We start from the raw sequence: 22716 nt of genomic DNA on the forward strand, positions 1-22716 counted from the left end.
ACCAGATCACATACAGTGCTCATAAACGTACATCACAATATTCATAGATAAGTACGTAGGAATTCCATGTCCATCACATACAGTAACTGCAGATATTCAAAGGGGTACATGCTAGCTAAGGACTTGTCTACACCAGGAAGTCAGTGTGCATTTAAAGTGCACTAGCTACTCTGCTGTAAATCCCTGTGCAGACTCTCTTACTACATATGAAGAGCGCTCTCAGGCATTTTAACTTAATGTACTTACAAAGTACATAGAGCTAATGCATACAAAGGTACTTGTAGTGCACAGTAAGAGCATCCACGCAGGGAGTTAGTGTGGTGTAGCTAGTGTGCACAAACTATTAAGGGCTATTTCCCTGTGTAGACAAACCCTGAGTTGGCAGTAGGATGCTATGCCTTTTAACTTTCAATACTATGTTCCTACAAGGAAGGTCTCTCTGTCTCCCTGTATCCACTAATCCTCATCCTCAATACCCCCAGAGAATTACTAGATAAAGTTAAGGATCAAGGTTAATAACCCTTTTTTACCTGACATAATTCATTGTATACATTATTTCATTACATGGCTGTTATTGTTTCCTTAGAAAAGATGTAAGTTCTGCTGATAATATTTGATCTTTGTTTTTGTTTTTATTTTTTTATTATTTTGTACTAACTCATTAGGGTTTGCCCAGACGTAAAGCCCAGGGAGAAAGCAGGAAATGTATTTGTCTAATGCGGCATGTGCCAGATACATCTTCATACTCCACTCATTTGGATGGATGACCTGTTAAAACTGTCACCGAGACACATGCATGCAGTATGTACAGTTTAGTTTTACAATACAGAAATAAACACACCCACTAATGACCCTGGGAGACATCAAACACTACCGCATACGGACCAAAGAAATCCTAGATTTCAGGCATTTCCAACAATGTAATTTGATTCAGTAAATGACGCTACTGCATGTATACAGAAGGCATGTTTACATTTCTATTTAGTAATTCAGGTAATGCTGAACACTGCATTCTCTTTGGATTTTGTTAGCTGCCACTGCATTTTTCTTTTCTTCTTATTTTTAATAATATATACACTTAGGTTGCATCACAGAACGTCATAGAGTGGTGGTAGGTATTGCATACTAAAATATGCAATTAGTTAATATTCTAAAAGCTGAGGCTAGCTTCCCATTGGCACACTGTCTAGAGTGGCTCACGACCATGAAAGCCTACCTCAGACCAGATTGTAAAACGCAGAGCAGACACCCCAAACTGGTGGCATGTTCTATAATTAGATTTCAACAACCCAGTACCAAATGTCAACTCCCAAAGTGCTACAATAGTCTTATAATGGAGTCACAGACAGTCTCCTTAGACATTCCAGTCTATTTTGCCACCCAGGCAAGCTGGACTATGTGAGAAATGGTCACATATATCAAAAATCACAAAACATCAGGTTATACCCAGTCCCAAGAGATTACACAGCATGATTTCCATCCTCCATCTCACACGAAAGACAATGCTGGTAGCCAGTTCTATAGTAAACTAACAAAAGGTTTATTAGTTGAGAAAAAGGAATGAGAGTTACTGAGAGGTTGAAACAAGTACAAATGTATGTACACGTGAGTCACAGTCTGTATTTCCAAATGGTAGCAGAGATGCAGAAATCTGCCAGTCTCCCAAATATCTCAGGTTTATCTAAAATAACTCTGGGATCTCCGTCTTCTCGTTCAGTTATTCTGCCCAGCAGTCTAGAGATGAAGAATTTTTCCTTGTGTCCCTACTTACAGCTTTTTCTCACATGTGGGCTCTTTGATAACAGTGAGGGAGGAGTGCATCTAGAGTCTTTGATCTCTGATCATCACACACAATGACCACTTGCTTTGAAATGAGCACTTTCCTGTTAAAGTTTGTCATTTGCATTCCACAAGGCTTCTTTTTCATGACATGGGTTATTAAGTTACAGGGGTACATACAATATAAATGTTCACTATTACATTATAATAGTATACAGATAAGTGAAACCAATGCATGCAGCATGCAATTACTTATTATGAAGTTTAAACACCAAATATATTCTTATACATTTAACAATCAGTTTGATCTATACTAATACACAAGTGAATCAGCCTGTCTTCCAGCTATGCATTTGTAAGCCTTCGGTGAGGTCTGGGGCTTTGGCATGAGCTGGCACCTCGTCTGCCAGTATCACACCCATCAGAGGCTTGATAATTCTCTCTCACACACACAACTCCCCCAAACTCCAATCTTCCTGAAATCCCATACACCACTTCTCATCTCAGGCTAAATTTTCTTCTGATAAATTCGGTAAAATTAGGAGTCAAGTTAATGTTCTAGTGTGAAATCCTAGTACCATTAAAATCAATAGCAAAACTCCCATTGACTACAACAGAGGCAGGACTTCATCCACCCTGTCTCAAAGGTTGTACCTGAAATTCAATCTAGGATTTTTGTTTGTGTTTGTTTTCTTTTTTTCCCTTAGTTTATTATATCTCCCAAATGGCTTGGTTTTGTATTGATGGCCTCGTTGAAGTTACTTGTAGTGACTTTTGGGGAGATGGGGCAAAGGAGACGTTGAAAAGGAAGAAATTAAAAGACACCTACTAAGCAACTTGTGATACTTCACACTAAGGAAGTGAGGAAAGGGGTTAATTTACTAGGAACTGATTAAAACACGGTTAAAAAGGACCCAGTGGAATACTTAGAGGCACTGTGGGAAACATGAAGACCTTTCCCACCCATCCATGTCAACAAGAAGAGATTAGGAAATTTAAGAACTATATACTGCTTTAGAGATGCTTTGTAAATAATGGGTTGCTTTTCCCCTGTATACTGGACAATTGTCCAGGTATGGGACTGGTTATTAACCTTTAGCCCCAGACTGTTGGAAGAGGGAGGCTGTAAGGCATTTCTTTCTTTCTTTCTTTCTTTCTTTCTTTCTTTCTTTCTTTCTTTCTTTCTTATTGCTTAAAAAAAGGAATGTTATATGTTCAAGTCTAGGTTTGAATACAGCTAATTACTTCAGGTGATGCAGCATGGATAGCAGAAATATACCACCAGAATATGACTGTCTGGGACATTGATCCATGAGGTGTTCTGCAGTCTGAAATCTGTTTCCTCAGTCACAAATAGTATTGTGTCTCAGTCCCCATTTATGGAGAAGGTAGGCATATTTTCCATATGATGTGAGGATGCAATTCAAAGTGGACCATATTTTCTGTGGAAGTGAAAACCACTGGGACCTTCATTTGGGTCCTTGAATGAGGTATTTATTTGGGATAGTGGCGTCCTTCCACCTTACTTGCCATTGATTTTTGGGGAGTGGGGGCAAACCCCGAGTCTTTGAATGCTTGCACAAGTCAAACAGGTTTTCTAGATTGGAGTCAGAATCTCAGTATGGGATGCCCGAAGGATACTCACATCACAGCAAATGTGTGATGGATAAATGTGAGCCAGTACAGGAAGCCATGGTTGTAGCACTGATTTTACAGTACCCATAATGATCCTCATAGCAATAATACGTTGACAGTTGACAAGTGATGTGAAAGAGCTAGGTCTCTAGATAGGTGAGCAGTATTCTGTGGTAGAATAGACAAGGGCCAGTGAAGATGTCCATACAGTTTTTGCATCAGCTACCCAGGTCATTGATGCCAGTTTCTGGATGAGATTTACATGCATTTTTGTCATGAATATTTTTCAGGTTCTGACAGTATGTGAGGCTTTGGTCTAGTGTTACACCAAAATATGCAGGGTGGGATCATGTCTTATCGGCTGGCCACAGAAGTCCATGCACAGTTCCGCACTAGCTTTTATATTGTTTAGATGGAATGCTGACACAACAGTCTTGGTAGAGTTTGGTTTCAGCTGCCAATATAAGAAATATACTTGTATAGTTTTAATGTCCTTGATTAGGATTTGTTCTATGATAGGTAAATCCCATGCCTGTGTAGTCAGAGCAATGTCATCAGCACTGACAAATTTCCATGATTATGTTTGGGGAACGTAACTGGTGTAAATATTACACAGGATCAGTGCTAGGACTGACCCTTGTGAAAGACTATTGTTGATAGGGCATGGCCTTCTGACCTAATTACCAAGGAAAACACGAACTCTATTAATCAGAACTTCTCAGAAGAATTTTAACATTGCATTTCATGGGATAATTATGTTGGCTTTCAAGACAAGGCCATTCCCTCATATGGTATTGTAATTGGCAGGCAAATCTAGGAAACTGCTCCAGTCTTGAGTTTTTGCTGGAGTCTTGCATCACTCTATGTTATTAAGGCTAATACTTGGCTGGTGCAGAAACCCACTAATTCATTCAGTAACACTCCTTCAAAGAGCCTGATCAAAGTCACCACCCTGCAAAAAACCCATATTAAGGATGACACTCAAGAATCATGTTGCCCGATTACCGGCTACAATCTTTTTGCTTTCCTCCACCAACCGAAATATGGTCTTTCTACATACATCAATCAGGGCATTAAGGATTATGACATGATTCTGGGAGCATCTTTACTATCTCAATAAGACTCAGCAAGATAGTGATAGATAACGTGTACAAACCACTGAATACATACTTGCCTTCTGCCGCATTACCCACAGCTTATCACCCTACTATATATGTCACTGACTTCAAAAACCACCACACAATGTGGGGCTATAATAGCAATGATACATCAGGCAAGGCGCTTGCAGAATGGTCATCAGATAAAAATACACACCTTCTTTTCTATACAAAAGACAGAGGCACTTTTCATTCTGTCTGTTGGAACGGAGACTACACCCAGATCTGTCTCCTCACCAAAGACCAGTTTGGAATCCTTCAGAGCACCTCCAGAACTATTCTTGGCAACTTCCCACACAAACAGCATCACTCCATGATAACTGAACTCCCAGTAAGCATGTCATCTCCCAAACACCAATGGAACTTTTGAAAGGCAAACTGGACAAGCTTCACTTTGACAATTGAGGCAACCATCAATGTGATTCCACCAAAGTCTGAAAATTTAGATAGTTTCACCTGGCTCATCTGAGCAGCTGCAAGGAAAGAACATCCCCTATTGAAAAGGATATACCCCATGCTGGAAACCAGAAACAGAAAGGCAATTACAGAAATACAAAGATACTGGTGACGTGAATGCTGTAACATCCCTACTAGAGTCACTGAATTTAGCTTAATGTCAAAAATGGATCGGGATGGTTGAAGGTTCTGAACTTTACTTCTTCAGCTGCAAAGTTTGGCTATTGTGTCAGCTTGGAGCTGCAAACCCAGTGTAACATTGAAACCCTGAAGTCTCAGCTGATATGATTACAAGAACTCTCCTTATGGATTCAAAAGGATCAGAGGAAAAGTCTACTTATCTCAAAGTGGGCAGAGTGCTCTGACAAATCATCAACTCACTACCCACCTTGTTCCTCCATCACTGCTTGGAGTTAAAGGAGGCTGTCTCACTCACAAAATCAGGGAAAGCAAAAGGATCTAATGGCATCTTTCCAGAATTTCTTAAAAACCTTGACGCCCAGGAATGGAAATGGCTGCCAACACTATTCTCTAATATTCAGTCCTCAGGGTTCATCCCCAGGATCTGACACAAGGCTATGGTCCTTATCATTGACAAGCCCAGGTAGCCAACCAGTAATCCCTCCTTGTACTGGCCTATATCACTCTTCTGCATGCCGGACAAGCTTATGGCAAGAATATTACTGGCAAAGCATCCTCTGTAGAGTCTTCCCTCTGAGCTGCTTGACATTCCTGTGGCACTTGTTCAGCAGGCAGCCAGGCTGTCTTTCTGTTTTCCCTTTGCTCCTCTCCTGCCTGGACATGATCCAGGAAGGAAGAGAGAAAAAATGCACAAGGGAAAGTGGTGGTACTAAGGCCTCTCATTCATGCTGTCCACTCTATCTCATTATCATGCTATTTTGCCTTGATGTTATCCTTCCTTTCCTTCACTTCCCTGACTGCTAATTTATCCTCTTCCTTTAATATATTAATTGCCTTTGTCAGTTCCTCAGCCAGGACTTGAGCCCTATTATTAGAAATGCTTAGGAAATGGTTTGGAAATGGAAAATTATGACAAACAAATTATGACTAAAACAAACAAACAAACAAACAAAAAAGTAATTGAAACAACAAAACCCCAAAATTTTCAGCCAAAACAGCTTGCTGATTGGTGGTGTGAGTGTGTGTGTGTATGTGGGGGGGTTTTGGATGAAACCTCAAAATAAGCAGATACTTTTTATGAAAAATCTTGTTTTGTCAAAACCCCTGGAAAAATAATTTCCAGATAAAATTTTCAACCAGCATATCTATTCTTTTTTCCCCACTGTCTTTTCTTCCCTGTTTCATAGATTCACACAACACAAACCACAGAATTTCACCAGTAACTCTTTCTCCAAGCCCAATAGCTTCCAGTTGAACTAAAGCATAGATGTTAGAAAAATAGTCTGGATTGAAAGACTTCTAATGATGGTGAATCCATCACTTCCTTTGGGAAGTTGTTCTAATAGTTAGTTATTCTCATTGTTAAAAATGTCTTATTTCCAGTTCTGAATTTATCTAACTTCAGCTTCCAACCCTTGGATCTTTTCATGACTTTGGGATTTCATGTTCAGTTGTTTATCAGTCATGACCGCTGAACCCTTTTCAGAGTCATTGCTTTCCAGGATATATCTCCCATCCTGTAAGTGTGATCTGCACACTTTGTTCCTACATGTTTGACATTGCATTTGGCTATATGAAAACTTGAAATTAAAGAACTATATACTTGATGTTTTTGCTCTGCTTAATAAATGATCCACATCAGTCTACATTAATGATCTTCATTATTTACCACTCTGAGGTTTCCTTGGTGCATCCAGAACTGTAAGTCACGTTGTTACCATCTGCCTTAGGAAAGGAGAGATTTGCTGGTGCTAACCTGAGTGACAAATCCCTGCCACCCCTGTTTGTTAGCCAGCCAAACCCCTTAGAAGCCAGTCTGCCAGCCCCCACTTTGCTTTGCAGGTAACACGTTGCACATCAGTTCCCAAACTCTCCGGAAGAACGTTCCTCTCCAGTATCTGGACCCTGTCACTGGACACTCACAGAAAATACAAAGTCCACTGTCTCCAAAGAGACAGTATACTCACCAGCCTGTTTGCTCAGCTGAGGCTGCATGCATTACTATAATATATTACACTGAGATGAACTTAAAGTTAAACCAAGACTACGTTTATTAATAAAGAACAGAGAATCAAGTGATACTAAGCAATGATAACAGAAACAGAAAATGTTTACAAAATAAAAAAAAGTATAATATGTTTTCTAGTGACGAAAACCTAACAGACTATAATCTTTGTCTACAGTAGTTTTCTCACCTGAAGCATCCTCTCAGTATCACAAGTGCCCTTGGGGCCAGGATCCAGCTTTTATGGATGCAAAGAGCACTGATCTCTTTGTTCCCTCAGTGTCTTCCCCCCTCCTTATAGTCCAGTAAACCTATGAAATGTGTCTTCTGAAGTGTACCCTCAGAAAAAGTTTCTCTCTCCCACTGATTGTTCTTCAGGATGCAGATGCCATGCTGTCTATGTTGTTTTCATTCTTCTGTTCATTTGCTTTTTCTGGCTTTATAATTGTCATCCATACATACACCACACAATGATTATGATGACCATTATGATATACGTTTTAATTTTGATACCTTACACAATATTCTTCATAGGTAAATAACATGACAGCAATGTGTTAGGTGCAGTGAGTTTGTCAGGCTGAGCAGAGTTGCTGTTACATTACTGTGAGCCCTTTTGTCAGTGGGCCATGAGGGGCTCTTAGCGTCACAGCCACTCCACAAATCTTTGTGTTATCCACAAACTTTACTGGCAATGATATCCCCCTCCAGATAATTGATAAAGATATTGAATAGCATTGGACAAAACACTGATCCTTGTGGGAACCCAATAGCAGCATGTCTCCATGCCATGAGGAGTCCCCCATTAACAATCACATTTTGATAGCTATCAGTAAGACGGTGTTTGATCTTTTTATTATTTTGACTATTGATTTTGTATAGTGCTAATTTTTTAACCAGAATGTTGTGTGGTACAAAGTCAAATGCTTTACAGCAGTCTATATTATACCAAGACCATGGCCTCTATTGTCCAACTTGTCATCTCATCAAAAAATATGATATGTTCTGACTTTGTGGAACCCTAAACATATTCAGGTTTGGGCTGTGGTTCATGACAGTTATTTCTTTTATGCCGTACTTCACCAATCTGTAATTATTACATAAGAAGAACATCCTCATGCTGAAGTACATAACTTACTTACCAAAGATAATGAATCTTAAGAAATACTACAGACAGCAGCTCACTGCCTAGTGTAATGTTTAATACAACCCTAGAATCACTGTGTATGCCTGACTAAACATCAGGGGGATATGCTCAAGCATGAGACATATTCAACATAAGATTAAAAATATATACTGTACAAAGTGTACTACACCACAAAAATAATGCCAGTTTGTGTTTCTTTCACCTTCTGTTATTCAATTTTATGAATAAAAATGAAAGTAGTTGTCACACCAAGAACATTAAAGCGACCTTTTGCTGCTGTTCCTTCAAAGGACTCAATTGTTAAGTTACCATTCCAGCAGAATCCTGTGTTGGTGGCATATGTGTTTTGTGGGCTTGAAATCTTGCAGCGGTGCCTCAGATCCAAAGAGCAATCACATTATGGAAAATAACCCCCCTTCTCACTCTTTCTCTCACACACCCCACCATTCTGCTAATTTAACCAGACATGACACAAATGCTGCGATTCATCAAGCTGACAAAATCTAAAGGACAGCTTGCTAAAAGCTGTTGCTGAAAGTTAAAGATGCATCACTTTTCATTTAAATCTCCTTATATAAATGTAGCTTTAAAGCAGTATAAAATGGTGGGTTAGAAATGGGATTCAGCTTTCTCCATAAGATCACTGGTTCAACCTCAACACGTATCAGGGATGAACAAAAATCATTACCATTTGAGGGCTGTTTAGGGGCTCTATGAAATAAACTGGTGGTCTGTCATAAATATAAAGGGAAAGGTAACCACCTTTCTGTGTACAGTGCTATAAAATCCCTCCTGGCCAGAGGCAACATCCTGTTACCTGTAAAGGGTTAAGAAGCTCAGCTAACCTGGCTGGTACCTGACCCAAAGGACCAATAAGGGGACAAGATACTTTCAAATCTTGGGGGAGGGAAGGCTTTTGTTTGTGCTCTTTGTTTACATGATTGTTCTCTCTTGGGACTGAGAGAGGCCAGACAGAAATCCATCTTCTCCAACCCATCCTAATCCAAGTCTCCAATATTGCAACCAGTATAGGTAAGCCAGGCAAGGCGGATTAGTTTATCTTTTGTTTTATGTGAATTTTCCCTGTGTTAAGAGGGAGGTTTATTCCTGTTTACTGTAACTTTAAGGTTTTGCCCCGAGGGGGATCCTCCGTGTTTTGAATCTGAATATCCTGTAAAGTATTTTCCATCCTGATTTTACAGAGATGATTTTTACCTTTCTTTTTTTTAATAAAATCCTTCTTTTAAGAACCTGACTGATTTTTCCATTGTTCCAAGATCCAGGGGTTTGGGTCTATGATGATTTTGTAACCAATTGGTTAGGATATTATTCTCAAGCCTCCCCAGGAAAGGGGGTGTGTAGGGCTTGGGGGGATATTTTGGGGAGAGGTGTCTCCAAGTGGTCTCTTTCCCTGTTCTTTGTTTAAAACACTTGGTGGTGGCAGCATACTGTTCAAGGACAAGGCAAAGTTTGTACCTTGGGGAAGTTTTTAACCTAAGCTGGTAAGAATAAGTTTAGGGGGTCTTTCATGCGGGTCCCCATATCTGTACCCTAGAGTTCAGAGTGAGGAAAGAACCCTGACATGGTCTGACTTCAGTTTCTGTAGGAAAAATGTCTATCCAACAAAAATCACTACCACAATTAGCACTACCTGGCATTCTCAACAGTGAGAGCAAGGATTGGCTATGCATGGAGTCTTCAACTCAGCGTGCAATAAACCCCACCCACCCACCCCCCACATAGACAAGCCCTGACTTTCTCTGAGCCCTAGGACTGGACTTCAAAACCGTACTGAGGCACATTGCAGGACAACGTCCATGTATTATCTCTGATAGTACTCCTACACTGTTGATACACAACACGACATCATCACTAGAGCTGGTCAAAAAAATTGGAATGGAATGGCTGATTTGACAAAATTGAGACATTTCATGGAAACATTTTCAGTGACAGTGATGGATGGGTTAAGTGAATCTATTGCAAATCACTTTCTTGCTAGAAATGGTTGCAAAGTTATTTGATATTTTACAACTGATGTAAATTGAACATGATTGGAAAACATCTATTTCTGGAAAGTTAATTCCTGTAAAGGTGAGTGTGATAAAAATGTAGGTAGATGGAATTTCTCATCTTCCCATAGACTTCTGTAGAAAATTATGATACTTTCTGTCAGTGCGAGAATCACTCATGGCCATTATACAGTTTGCTTAATCAGTATATTATCTTTAAATGCATATGCTCCAGAGGTATGTCTACACTTCAATGTAAGTCCAGGGTTAATAGAACTCAAGTTAGCAGACCTTGGGTTTGTTAACCTAGGGCTTGAGGATCTACATTAATTTGTAACCCTAGGTTAGAAACTGTTGAACCCTGGGCCCCAACCTGGGGCTCCAGCATCAACACTGCATTATGTGGGCCCAAGTTCAACCACCTATATCCCAGACTTCCTAGCACCCTCCTAAAATGCAGCCACTCTATCCCTTTGTTCATGGTGTAGTGTGGGAAAACTTGACTGTCCACCAAACTTTACTGTCCAAAGCACAAGAAAGTTGGCTCTTGAGATTGTGGAATACTTTTGGTGGACTCCCAGAGCATGAATCCAATAGGCCTGCATCTACACTACAAAGCAATAGGGCTTGAACTAACGCAAGCTTGGACCCTCCATCCCCATGGCAACCAGGGACCCTGCATCCGAGCTTTGGGGTGGTGCAATTTGTGTATAGATGGAAGGGAGTGACTGTTAAATGTATAAGTGTATATTTGGGTGTTTAAACTTCATGAAAGCTAGTGGGATGTTACTTGCATTGTTTTCACTTATCTGTATCCCGTTATAATGTAGTAGCAAACATTTACACTGTGTATATCCATGTAACTAAATAACCCATCAAATGAGAAAGAATCTTTGTGGAATGCAAATGAAGAACTTTAACAGAAAAGTGTTAATTTTAAAGTGAGTGGTCATTGTGTGCAATGATTGGAGGTCAAAGACTCAAAGTGCATTCCTCACTCCCTGTCATCAAAAGAAAAACCCATGTGGGTGACACTGTCAGCTTGTTTTCTGTGAAAAAAAGCTATACGTATGGATTCAAGAAAAGATCCTGCATCTCTGGACTGTTTAGACTCGTACCAGAAAGTGTACCAGATGCAAAGTGGAGATCCCCAAAGACAATTTGGGTATCCTGAAAAGACTTTTGGGAAACTGGGAGTTTATTACACCATTGTCAGCATTTGGAATTACAAACTATCACTCACCTCTTCATATATTTTACATGCTTTAACCCCTCAGTAACTTTCATTTCCCTTTCCTAGCTAATAAACTTTTAATTAATTTACGATAGAATTGGCTTCCTGTGTTGTCTTTGGTGTAAGATCTAGGATAACAATTGATCTGGGGTAAGTGACTGGTCTCTTGGGACTGGGAACAACTTGATGTGGTGTGATTTTTGGTTTAAGTGACCTTTTATCACAAAGTCCAGTTTGTCCGGGTGGCAAGATTGACTAGAAAGTCTTCAGGGGCTGTCTGTGACTCCATGGTAAGACTGGTGTAGAGATCCAGGAGTTCACATTTGTTATTGGCCGAGTGAATTTTAATTATAGAACATACTACCAGTTTGGGGCATCTGCTCTGTTTTCTGACAGTCTGCCCTAAAGTAGGCACACACGGTTGTGAGCAACTCCAGTCAGCATGACAGAACTATTCTTCAATTCCCCATCAGCCAGGTGGACAGAGTGGGTGGATCTAAGGCAGTGTTGGGCAACCTGCGGCCTGCAGCTCCCAGTGGCCACAGTTTGCCGTTCCCGGCCGATGGGAGCTGCAGGAAGTGGCGTGGGCTGCAGGGAATGGTAAACTGCCAGCACTGGGAGCTGCAGGCGGCTGTGCAAATATAAACAAACTGTCTGTTGGCCTGCCAGCGAATTACCCTGATGGGCTGTGTGCAGCCTGTGGGCAGCAGATTGCCCACCACTGGTCTAAGGTATACAGAATGTTAATTTCCAAGTGTTTAATTTTAGCATAAATGTTTTGTAGCTGTTGCACAAAAGGAACAATTAAAAAGCAATTAATGTCAACACAGTGTTTTGTTGATAGTAATAGGAGCGTTAGATGTAGAGCAGCGATTGGATAATTATCCTTGGTGTGATTATAAACTGCATAGATGGGAGGGTTTGAAAATAAAGACAAAGAACAAATTCTGTTATTGAATTTTAATTATATTGTGCCTCATTGAAGTTGCTATTTATGTTTAAAATAATGAGAAGCTTGTTTTCTGCATCTTTTGGTGGCTTTTGATTTGTTGACCTTTCTACATTTTTAAGTTTCCTGAGCCACAGTTTAAAGTGATGTAAATTTTCTCTCAACAATAAATACAAACACTTCATGTTACTCATCTCAGGTGATTGGATAACTAAGCCTAACAAAAACCTAATCTTATACCTGTAAATCTTTCATTGATATGAATTTTGGGGACCACCAATATATTTTTGGATTGCTCCTGGGCTTTACTCCTAGTGAAGAAGTTTCATAAACTTCTCATTGTTATGGCTGTCTATTGGAATAATTAGAGACCCTAAATCAGGTCAGAATCCCATTATGTTAGGTGCTGTACAGAAGTGCATTCCCTACAGAGCTTACAATCTAAAAGGCCTAACTGATGAAAACACGCTTAACTGCATTGTCTTCTAAAGCCATTAATATGGGTCAAAGTCAAAGTGGGATTATGGATTAGCCTAACACAATCACAATCACGCTTCAATGCTCATTCATGAAGCGTACCTCTGTGATATATTTGGAAAATGTAGGAATATGCAGCTTTAGAATTCTCTCATGTCTAATTGTTCCTACAGGTGAGCTTCAGAAAATGTTAATTGCAGAATGGTAAGACTGGAAGGGACCTCGAGAGATCACCTAGTCCAGTCCCCTGCACTCATGGCAGGACTAAATATTATCTAGACCATCCTTGACAGGTGCTTGTCTAACCTGCTCTTAAAAATCCCCAATGACAGAGATTCCACAACCTCCCTAGGCAATTTATTCCAGTGCTTAATCACCCTGATAGTTGGGAATTTTTTCCTAATGTTCAATTTAAACCTCCCTTGCTGCAATTTAAACCCATTGTTTCTTGTCCCATCCTCAGAGATTAAGGAGGTTATTTTTTCTCCCTCCTCCTTATAACAACCTGTTATGTACTTGAAAACTGTTATCATTTCCCCCCTCAGTCTTCTCTTTTCCAGACTAAAGAAATCCAATTGTCTATGAAATATATGTGAAATGCATGGCCTGTGCTATTATCACTCACCCAGCAAAATTTATTTTGTCCTGATTTAAATTTATAGCAAAATAGAAATAGTAGCTAGCTAGCTAAAAACCTACTGTATATTTGTAGGAAGCGAAGGAATAGCCCATTAATCCTTTCTTGATTGGTCCTCTGTTTTAACTTGTGCTGTCACAGTGTGTTAACATTTCATGGATTCACTGAGCTAGCAAGAAAGAAGCAGAGTCTTCTGGGTACTACAGATATATCCAGAATAATCACGTGGTTAGGACACAGCATTCCTAGTGTCACCTGGAACAGGGAGCAAGAAAGATACCAAATTTGTTAACCACATAAGCTAGCCATTAATTCTTCCTAACGGGAAATAGAATAAAAGACTCAGGAGAGGCAACATCAGCGCTGTCCATGTTGCCCAACCAAAAAAGCATGACGTATCATTTGCATAAAAGTTGCAATAATTTGCATAACTTTCCATAGTCTCACCTGATAGGAAAAGTACTACTTTTTTTTTATTTGTACATTTGTGGATAGGGAAAGAGGCCTTTGCCTTACATAGCTCATCTGCACAGATTTGTGAAGGTTTCCTGCCTTTGTAATGGGTAGAACAGAATGCTTTACCTTTCTGAAATGGGGCAAATAGAAGGGGAATATCGAAAAAACATACATTTGCTTTTTGTACATAGTGCAGTTGCAAAGTAGCCTGGCTTTCTGGAAAGTAAAATAATTGTACTTAACATAGTACTCTAAACACACTAGTATGGACTCACCCTGGTTGAAACAAGAGATTGAGAATTAGGACTCATTGGATATGTCTACACTGCAATGTAAGCCCAGGCCTAGTAGAATTCAAGTTAGCAGATCCTGGGTTTGTTAACCTAGGGCTTGAGCATCGACCCTAATTTGTAGGCCCATTTTAGGAACTGTTGAATCCTGGGTCCCAACCTGGGGCTTGAGCATCTACACTGCATTATGCAGGATCAAGTCTAATAGCCTATATTCCAGACTTCCTAGTTGTCTCAGAAAATATGGCCACTCTAGCCCTTTGTTTATGATGTAGTGTGGGAAAACTTGATTGTCCATTAAACTTGACTGTTGAGAGGACAAAGAAAGTCGGTCTGGGGCATTGTGGGATACTTATGGCAGACTCCCAGAACATAAGCCCAGTGGGGCTGAGTCTAGACTGCAAAACAATAGAGCTTGAACCGTGGATCCCATCTTGACTCGGGCTCAGAATCTCCCCCACATGGGGTCCTAGGACTCTGGGACTGAGTCCTGGGTTAATATGATATGTGTATAGATGGAAATGGGATTAGTCTTGAGCCGGAGGCTTAGCAACTTAATCAGCATTACTTTGTCACTCAGGCATGACCTAACTCCTGGTGTAGACAGTGCTATGTTGATGACCTCTCCCATCGACTACTGCCTCTAGGGGAGATGGATTACTTACGTTGACAGGAGAAGCCCTCCTGTCAGCATAGGTAGTGTCTTCATTGAAGTGCTGCATTCACCCAATTGATGCAGCTGTATTGGTGCTGTTGCAATCTTTTAAGTGTAGACTAGGCCTGAATTTGAACCCTGGGCTTATACTGGGTAGACATACCCTTTGAGGTCAGATCCTCAGTTGGTGTCAAATTGTCATAGCTCCATTGACTTCAATTTGCTACTGTAAAGACGTGATCCAGCTGTAATTAGTTAGTTAAGCCTCACACCAGCACCACCATGATGTAGATGAGTCATTTTTTTAATATATTTACATTGATTCTGCACAGGGGTAAACAGAGATGGTGAGAAAATATGGCCAAACTTCACAGGAAAGGAGTGGGGAGAAGGGGCTTTTCATTGTTTGTTATTGGGTACAAACTGCCATTGCTTACTCGGCAAATCAAAAAACATAATCCTTGTCTCAAAGTGCTTACAAAGTATACTTGCAAAATACTATTGTAAACTATAGGTCCCCAAAGTGTAAATAGTTCCACCTTAAAATCAGCAACATTGCAACAAATACCTCTTATAATCAACGAAAACACAGCTCCCAATCCTTTATCTTTATTTAAGAGGCAAAAACGGTGATGGAAACATTAGAAATGCAGACAGATAGAGAGCTAATAGTTAGCCAGGTGGACTGCAATACAGAACAGTAACAGCCATTTACATTTAATCGATCCTATTGAGCCAGGAACAATATTTTAGCAAATACCACCATTGTTCTGTGACAGAGGTGTTAACTGGGTGAATGGGATCGATTAGTGATGAGATGAAATGTAAATTGCTGTTACTGCTCCACTACCAGCAGAGTAACTCAGAGCGAGAGCTGTGATGACATGGGCATAGCCACCCAGCTGAACCACATTCTGGTCCTGCCATTGTGAGGATTACTAATGCAGTCTCATTGATTCCCCAGGGGTAGAAAAGCAGCTGAAGAGATGTCTGTGGTGCTGAACATCCACCATCTGGAGAATGGGAAGCCTCTCAAGAGAATAGTAGGTGAACCTGGAGGGCATCTCTGATTCTCCATTTCGTATTATGTTATGGAAATAAGAAGAGTCACAAATCACCACTTACTTCAGCAAGTGGGAGGAGGGGGAGTACTCAGCTCACCAAGGTCAAGCTATTCAAATAAATGTTCAAGGTCAAGCTATTCAAATACAAACAAAATTAATAATGTCCCATGCGTATTTCATACAGGCACGATAGAAACCCTCACTACAGTTTAATTGTTAGTATATCAGATTAAACCTCCATCAAACCCTCTTCAAAATTCAAAGAGGGATTGGACATCTATATGGATAACAAGAATATCCAGAGTTAGAATAATAAATGCTAATAAAAAGAGCATTGGAAGGGGGATAAAATCTTATGTTTCAAGGTTTAAACTAATCTCTATTAGGGATTAGGGTGGGGTCTTCATGGGAGGCAGACAACCCCCCATCTACCTACCGTGGGGTTTTTACACTTTCCTCTGAACCATCTGTATTGGCCATTATTGAAGGCAGAATACTGGACTAGATGGACCAGGGATCCTATCCAGTATGGCAGTTCCTATATTCCACTTCCGCCCCGAAATTTAAGGGTGTTCAGATCTAGAATTTGGTTTCTGGTCCATCTCTAGGCATAATGGTCAGTTTGAGAACATAACATCTGTGCACTATGCTCTGAACTGGGTGTTTATCTCCAGGTACAATCTGAAGTGTTAGTTACAATCTATAAAGTCCTATATGGCCTGGGAACTAAAATATTTGAGAGATTAACTTTCTTCCTTTACCCAGTCCTACAAGTTACTGTCCATTAGGTTGCTCTCACAGTCATTCCTCAGTTCAACTCTCTATGGCTGCAACAGGTTGTGCTCAGTAGACGAATCAGACCACAGGCCATCACAGACAAAATTTGGAAAGCTTGAACACAATGTATCTGAATAATTTTTTTGGTTATTTTTTTGGTTTGATGTATATTTTTCCTGGCTCTTACAGAGACACCTCACAATTCACAATTCTCTGGCTCCCAGACCCGGATCTAGGTGCAACACCCTTCAACCTAACCACTTATTATTTCCAGGTCCAACTGGACAGCTGCATTTCTTCTCCTTGGGAGCTTGTGACCAGTGACATAGTGATAAATGGCATTCTTAAAACAAGTAGGTTTCTTTAGCAAATGGAACAAAGTATCGTAGGTGCTGGAACAAGGAGTGCTGGGTGTGCTGCCACACCCCCTGGCTTGCAGTAGTTTCCATCCTACAGAGGGTTTACTGTTTGGTTCAACAGCTCTCAGCACCCCGACTATAAAAATTGCTCTAGCACCCCTGCAAAGTATTACAGCAAATTGTTTCAGAACAACAGCCTACACACATATCTAGACCCATCTAATCTTACATTTCACTACAAGCTAAACTGAGTTACAAGAACAGAACACACCCTACTTACATTCTTCTAACTAGCCAAGGCGCTCTTGAGACCCAGTCTGGTTTCCCTTTTTTCTTGTATATTCCCCACTTTCTCCCATCTGCTTCTTTCACCCCCTCAGGGATACCCCCTTTTCTCAAAGCACCACTCTCCCTGTGCAAGTCTCTGAGTCCAGTCACTATATTGTTCAATGTCTTTTGTGACAGGGCCTAGATTTTGAAGTCGTCCTTCTGCCTCAGCCTGATTTTTTTCCCCAGTTGGCCAGTCAGGCCACCTAAGACTGTGCTTCTCTGATGGTCACTCCCTTGTCTGACAGTTAGACAGACAAGGTGGGCAAGGTAATATCTTTTATTGGACCAACTTCTGTTGGCGAGAGAGACAAGCTCAGTATTGCCAAACCCAAATGTTCAAAAATCATGAGTCAGGCTCACCAAAAATCACGAGGTTATGTAAAAATAATAGATTTGGTGTTCTTTTAATTTGCCTTCTGCTTTTTGAGCCTTTAGGGTGCACTGGGGTCACATTCTGAAGCTTGCTCCACAGCCACGAGGGCTAGAAACTCACTTTTTTTTTTTTAAGAATGAAGGCTGAAATCATCCCATATCCATGTGACACCAGAAGTTAGGGTTTTAAGGAAAACAATAATTATCATGAGACTCACGAAAAAATCATGAAAATCGGCCACACTTCAAATTTTTGAGCTTACATAGAGCTCTTCTTCAGGTCTCGGAAAGGTGCTCAGAGTGTTACAGCTCAATACAAAGTGGAACAGATTGTTTATCATAAGTAGTTGTCACATATTCTAAGGGACCATTCAAGGAAAAGTGGTCTGCTAACACCTTTGCCATCATGGAACAAAAAAGGGGGGATTAATGGGTTACAGATTGTTGTAATAAACCATAAATCCAGTGTCTGTATGTTTTTAATCTCTATCAAAGTTATGAATTTAAGCTCCCAGGCTCATCTTTTGAAAGTGTTGAAAGTTAAGAACAGGTTCTCGATCTTGGGAAATCTTAGTGAGGTATGGAGGAACTGTAAGCCTAAACCCCTGGTGGGTGCCCTCAAAAAAGGCCAGGGGGTTGGTCAAAGGTGCAGTTAACCCTGAAACTGTAATGTCACAGGCTGGCCCCATTAAGGCAATCTGGGCTCAGCCTGACCCCTGATCTAGCAGTTACCCCTCAGCCTTGCCCATGATCTAGCCACACGGGCAATGAGTGGTGCCAGCTAGGAGCTCATTGTAGGTGGAAGGACTGTAGAGAAGGTGGGACTTTCCTTCAGGAAGGGGACCCCACACTGAGCACAGTTGTTGCCCATGCAAGAGTCCTGAGATAGGGTCTACAAAGATCAAGGAGATCCCTAAAGGGAAGCTGTCAGAATCTCTGGGGAAGGGAGACAGTAGGGGAATCCTGCTTGGGAAGAAGCAAGACAAGAGAAGCTCTGCAGGGACCAGGAGAATGGGCCAAGAAGTAGAGGACTTTCATGGAGCCTGAGAGGGGAAGAAGCACTATTATTTTGGGCATTTAATTTGGACTTTCAGTTGGTCCTCTTGTTACCAAGGGGAAGGGGCTGAACTTTATGTGACGTGGCTAGAGGGTTGGGCCATGGAATACCCAGTGAAAGGCATATGGCCTGCAAGAGGTGCTGGGGATGAGAACCCTTTGCAGCATTGCACTCTGACACAAATGGGAGGTATGTGTGGTGAGTACACTACTTTATATGTGACACATATGGTGGTATTATATGTGGGATCTATGAAGGTGGAAAATGCCAGTAAAGTGCAAACAGCAGTGCAAACAAGTACTTTTCTGTCTACTTTTTCCTTCTACAGTATCTCATAGCATTTTAGGGGAAAGAATAGTGAAACAGGAGCAATAATTAAGTACCACTGAAGAAACATCAGCTGTTGAACTTGCATAACCAGCAAGACTTGCCTGTGGCTGACCTGAAGAAATATGAGGTTGTAATCCATGCTGTGCCCAAACAATATGAGGTGGGATAGGGTACCTCCTCCAAACAGGGGGGTCAGGAGAACACCCCTTTCCTCCTACAGGATATGTATGGAGACTGAGGAGACAGAGCCACAGACAGTCCAACAGATGTAGTGGCGATGGTGAGACCTCCAGAGACATGGAGCCTGGAGTGGAAAAGGGTGCTTGTGCAGAAGAGATGGATGGAGCTGGAAGCAGAGATGGAGGGGCAGAAGCTTGCTGACCAAGACACATGCTGCCAGCTTGAACAGGAGAAGAGGTACTCTAATGGTAGGAGTATATGAGGTTGTGCCTTGCGATGTGTTGTTTTGGGATATGAAACTTGACTTCAAAACCAAATCCAGCTTTTTCTCCAGGAAGGGCTGAGCAGGTGAATCAAACTCCCACCATTGACTCCAGTCATATAGAGGGAGGTGTCCACCAGAATGCAAATGGAGTAGCTTACGGGGAAAAGCAGGGGTTGGATCTCCCCTGCAGGTAACAAAGAAACTGATAACTGAGATATCCAGAAAGGAGGGGAACATTTCCTCCGCAGTCTGACTGCCCAATGGTCTGTGAAAATGTAAAGTACTGTGAGCAACAGAGGTAAGAACTCCTGCTCACCTTGACTCAGTATGTGGGGAAGAAAAGGCCAATGCAGTGGTGGTGGTTTCAGTACTCTTCCTCAGTCCCCCAGAGAAGCTGAGATTATGCCAGAGAGATCCCAAGGCCCCAACCTCCAAGGAGGGGACGATAGGGAAAGGAATTGTGCTATGGGGAAGAATATTTATTATGTGAATTGTTGTAGTTTGAAATGATAAAAGGCATTGGCTGAGATTAAACCTGTGGCTTTCCTACAATGTTTATCAAACTTCCTGTTTACACCAACTTCTTTAAGGGGGAGATGTGACAGATATGTCAACTTCATGCAATATCTCTGGGGATCATATTGTATTAATTTTATGTATCACTATGGGCCAATGGCATTTTGGGGTGTATAAGTAGGGGCATTGCCAGAAGATCGAGGGACGTGATCATTCCCCTCTATTCGACATTGGTGAGGCCTCATCTGGAGTACTGGGTCCAGTTTTGGGCCCCACACTAGAAGAAGGATGTGGAGAAATTGGAGATAGTCCAGCGAAGGGCAACAAAAATGATTAGGGGACTGGAACACATGATTTATCAGGAGAGGCTGAGGGAACTGGGATTGTTTAGTTTACGGAAGAGAAGAATGAGCGGGGATTTGATAGCTGCTTTTAACTACCTGAAAGGTGGATCCAAAGAGGATGGATCTAGACTATTCTCAGTGATAGCAGATGACAGGACAAGGAGTAATGGTCTTAAGTTGCAGTGAGGGAGGTTTAGGTTGGATATTAGGAAAAACTTTTTCACTAGGAGGGTGGTGAAACACTGGAATGCGTTACCTAGGGAGGTGGTGGAATCCCCTTCCTTAGAAGTTTTTAAGGTCAGGCTTGACAAAGCCCTGGCTGGGATGATTTAGTTGGGATTGGTCCTGCTCTGGGCAGGGGGTTGGCCCTGAGGTGGCCTCCAGAGTTCCCTTCCAACTCTGTTATTCTATGATTCTATGATTCTAACTCCAGGGAGGGAGGGGTACAACAGCTCCTCCAGGAGCCAAAAACAGTGGGGGGCAATTAAGGTGAATCACTTGGGTTGTAAACACCTCCAGAGAGGTACCACCCCCATGGAGGGTCAAACTGGGTTTTCCAGAGACCAGCAGACAAAGAAAGGGTTGGGTGTAAATTGACACAGGGCCTTCATTCTGATCCAGCAAACGGACAGGAACTTCTATCCAAGGGGTGCCCCAGCCCTTGCAGAAGGACTGAAAAGACTTTGACATACTAGGGTCCCATAAGAGTGACTGGTGACCTCTGGTAAGCTTTTAACATGCAAATAGGATCTCTTACTATTTTTAATATGTTTTCTCTATAAAGCTTTGCCTTAAGAACAAATCTGCTTTCTTAGAAAGAGCCATGTGGTAACTGATAACTGCTGTCAATACTGCTCATAGCCCTCTGTGAGAAAGCAATGCACAGGTGCTGGCCATTAGGCACACTGAGTTGCTGGGACACTGCACTCTTAAACTTCCCCGTTCAGAAGGGAGTGGGACAAGGGTTCTTGCTCAGAGACAGGTGATAGCTGGAGGCCTGAGATCTGACTGGGAACTCCTGGAGTGGACCACGGGTAGGAAGAGGTGGGGAATACAGGTGCACTTACCTGAAACTGTGACCACTCTATGCTAATTGTCTGTGATGTTTTAGAGCATCAAAGCTGAGACCAGTAATTTATAATCCACATGAGTGAACAAAAATCAAAGTTCAATGGGAGATTTCTATTGACTCTGATGGGCTTTGCACCAGCATCCTGAAGGGAAACATATTAGTCAAAGAGGCTTAGTTACAAGTAGACTTGGCAGAAATTTTATTTTTATTTTTTAAATAATTTTGTCAAATAATACTGATTATTTTAAGTGCATTTTTTATTTGTGTCAATTTAAATTTTCATGCTTGTGTGAAATTATGGGGTGTCAGAAAATAAGGGTGTCAGACAAGAATTATTTAACGACAGTAGACTTGAGATTCAAAAAGTTAACTTTACAATCATTAAAACACAAATTGTCAACATCATATGGCAAAATATAAAGAATTAATATTAATTTTCTGGTGTTGGATCCTTAAACCAAACTCTAAGTTCTGAAGCAGCATTTTTCTTTCTTGACCTATCTGTATATTTCAATTATTATTGACAGACAATTTTTTGTCGGTTTGGGTGTGCACAATGAAATCCATGTGTACTGACTTTTACTGACTAAAATATGAATCCCTTCAAGCCTAGTGACAAATATTATGGAAGGAGAGGAAAAGCACTTCTCAGCTTCCAAACACTGAAAAATCCTGAGCACCATATTTAAATAAAAACTTCAGCTGAGTTCAGTTTAAGAAGGTTTTAATTTAAGCTGCTGTATGAGGAAAAATATTATCAGTCACTTGTTCACTGTGAAAAATCTTGAGTCTCAAAGGTAAACTGTGATAATTTAGAAACTTGAAGATGGTGACAGTGCTATAGATGTGTGCCTGCTTTCTCAACTGGAAAAGCGATGTGGCAAGGTGAATAGGTCATAGAGAATATGAATATCCTGACACTCTTCACTGAGTAAGGAGCACAATAGTCAAACTGATTAATGATTATATTGTTGTCTCACATTGGTTTAAACAACCTCTTTTCTTCAGCGCCTTCTCTGCCAG

Source organism: Caretta caretta, chromosome 1, assembly GCF_965140235.1.
Source record: "Caretta caretta isolate rCarCar2 chromosome 1, rCarCar1.hap1, whole genome shotgun sequence".
Lineage (NCBI taxonomy): Eukaryota > Metazoa > Chordata > Testudines > Cheloniidae > Caretta > Caretta caretta.